Raw genomic sequence first — 3,466 nt, forward strand, 5'->3', positions numbered from 1 at the left:
CTATGACAATTAGGAAGAAAGACATGGGATGCTTTCTTTCTTTTTTTTTATATTCCTTTATTGTAATTTTTCTTATTCTTGTTATAATAATTCTTACTGTTATCTTTATTACTTAAAATTTTCGTTCATTCTCCCTATTCTTATTCTTATTTTTTTTATTTATTTATTTTTTTTCAGACAGATGAGGCTTGTGTAGTCACCCATCCAAGTATTGCCCGAAACCCCTGCGTAATCTCGACGATTTCATTTGACAATACCTATTTACTTATTTATTTATTATTATATTTATTAAAAAAAAAAAAGAAGAAAAGAAGATGAAGAATAAGGTATGTAATCGAAATACTCTCTCTATACTGTAGCAATAGTTTAGCTGGATGTACTTGTATTGTGTCAAAAATACTTGCAATATCTGCAATTGTAACCTGCAGTGTCGGCATAATGCATAATTAAGCAATGAAAAGAAAAATTAATAAAAGAATAAATGAAAAAAAGAAAGAAAAAAAGATACAATTAACAATTAAATATATTAGCTACCCCTCTACGTTTCTTTATCACTGCAGAAAAATGGAAACATTTTAACGTAGACTTGTCAAAATTCAACTGAAATTAAGGGTTAAATAAGGATTGTCACCCCTTCCCCAGAGGATATTCATTGTCTTTTAATATATATATATATATATATATATATATATATATATATATATATATATATATATATATATATATATATATATATATATATATATATATATATATATATATATATATATATATATATATATATATATATATTCTTTTTATTTAAAGTCTTATTTAGAGAGAGAGAGAGAGAGAGAGAGAGGTAACGTCCTTGAGGATAGCAGCTCGTCTACGCTCCGCTCAGTGATCAGCGTTAGAATGTAATTCCTCATTTCTTTAAAAAAAAAAAAAAAAAAAAAAAAACAGAAACTTTATTTAGGGGGCTTGCTGGAAACAAACTACAATGGAGGAAAGAACAATATGTCTGCTATATGACCCACCCAGTTAAATTTTCAAGAAGCAAACGCAAGTTGGAAAATACGAGGAAGATAAATTTTCATTTATATACGTTTTATGGTAATTTCTGCCACGCCTTCCTCTATTCATCAAACGTCACTGACACTTATTCCCTTTATTTTTTACTTTACAGAATCTTTTGTAGGGCAAGACTCTAGAGGATATGTGCTTTCATAAATTCTATAATGCTTTGCTTATCATAGAGACATAAAAAAAAAAAATAATAATAATAAAAATAAATAAATTAATTAATTTAAAAAATCAAAATAAATAGATATATAAATTAATTAATCAATCAAATAAATTTCTATGCTTCACCTTTATAGCATTCGTATGAATGTCAAAACAAAACAAAAAATATAAATATAAATAATAATATGAAAAAAAAAAATTACTAAATATATGAAAAATAGCATTACTACTACTACTACTACTACTACTACTACTGCTACTACTACTACTATTTTTTTTTTTTTTTTTATGTAGGAAGGACACTGGCCAAGGGCAACAAAAATGTAATAAAAAAAATGCCCACTGAAATGCCAGTCCCATACAGGGGTCAAAGCAGTGGTCAAAAAATGATGAATAAGTGTCTTGAAACCTCCCTCTTGAAGGAATTCAAGTCATAGGAAGGTGGAAATACGGAAGCAGGCAGGGAGTTCCAGAGTTTACCAGAGAAAGGGATGAATGATTGAGAATACTAGTTAACTCTTGCGTTAGAGAAGTGGACAGAATAGAGGTGAGAGAAAGAAGAAAGTCTTGTGCAGCGAGGCCACGGAAGGAGGGGAGGCATGCAGTTAGCAAGATCAGAAGAGCAGTTAGCATGAAAATAGCGGTAGAAGACAGCTAGATATGCAACATTGCGGCGGTGAGAGAGAAGCTGAAGACAGTCAGTTAGAGGAGAGGAGTTGATGAGACGAAAAGCTTTTGATTCCACCCTGTCTAGAAAAGCAGTATGAGTGGAACCCCCCTCAGACATGTGAAGCATACTCCATACATGGACGGATAAGGCCCTTGTACAGAGTTAGCAGCTGGGGGGGTGAGAAAAACTGGCGGAGACGTCTCAGAACACCTAACTTCATAAAAGCTGTTTTAGCTAGAGATGAGATGTGAAGTTTCCAGTTCAGATTATAAGTAAAGGACAGACCGAGGATGTTCAATGTAGAAGAGGGGGACAGTTGAGTGTCATTGAAGAAGAGGGGATAGTTGTCTGGAAGGTTGTGTCGAGTTGATAGATGGAGGAATTGATTTTTTGAGGCATTGAACAATATCAAGTTTGTTCTGCCCCAATGAGAAATTTTAGAAAGATCAGAAGTCAGGCGTTCTGTGGCTTCCCTGCGTGATATGTTTACCTCCTGAAGGGTTGGACGTCTATGAAAAGACGTGGAAAAGTGCAGGGTGGTATCTTCAGCGTAGGAGTGGATAGGACAAGAAGTTTGGTTTAGAAGATCATTAATGAATAATAAGAAGAGAGTGGGTGACAGGACAGAACCCTGAGGAACACCACTGTTAATTGATTTAGGAGAAGAACAGTGACCGTCTACCACAGCAGCAATAGAACGGTCAAAAAGGAAACTTGAGATGAAGTAAACAGAGAGAAGGATAGAAACCGTAGGAGGGTAGTTTGGAAATCAAAGCTTTGTGCCAGACTCTATCAAAAGCTTTTGATAATTATGTCCAAGGCAACAGCAAAAGTTTCACCAAAATCTCTAAAAGAGGATGACCAAGACTCAGTAAGGAAAGCCAGAAGATCACCAGTAGAGCGGCCTTGACGGAACCCATACTGGCGATCAGATAGAAGGTTGTGGAGTGATAGATGTTTAAGAATCTTCCTGTTGAAGATAGATTCAAAAACTTTAGATAGGCAGGAAATTAAAGCAATAGGATGGTAGTTTGAGGGATTAGAACGGTCACCCTTTTTAGGAACAGGTTGAATGTAAGTAAACTTCCAGCAAGAAGGAAAGGTAGTGTTGACAGACAGAGCTGAAAGAATTTGAATAGGCAAGGTGCAAGCATGGAGGCATTGTTTCGGAGAACAATAGGAGGGACCCCATCCGGTCCATAAGCCTTCCGAGGGTTTAGGCCAGCGAGGGCATGGAAAACATCATTGCGAAGAATTTTAATAGGTGGCATGAAGTTGTCAGAGGGTGGAGGAGAGGGAGGAACAAGCCCAGAATCGTCCAATGTAGAATTTTTAGCAAAGGTTTGAGCAAAGATTTCAGCTTTAGAAATAGATGCGATAGCAGTGGTGCCATCTGGTTGAAATAGAGTAGGGAAAGAAGAAGCAGCAAAGTTATTGGAGATACTTTTTGGCTAGATGCCAGAAATCACGAAGGGAGTTAGAGAGAGAGAGAGAGAGAGAGAGAGAGAGAGAGAGAGAGAGAGAGAGAGAGAGAGAGAGAGAGAGAGAGAGAGAGAGAGAATGTGTGTG

The sequence above is a fragment of the Scylla paramamosain genome, chromosome 17 (genome assembly GCF_035594125.1).
Source record: "Scylla paramamosain isolate STU-SP2022 chromosome 17, ASM3559412v1, whole genome shotgun sequence".
Lineage (NCBI taxonomy): Eukaryota > Metazoa > Arthropoda > Malacostraca > Decapoda > Portunidae > Scylla > Scylla paramamosain.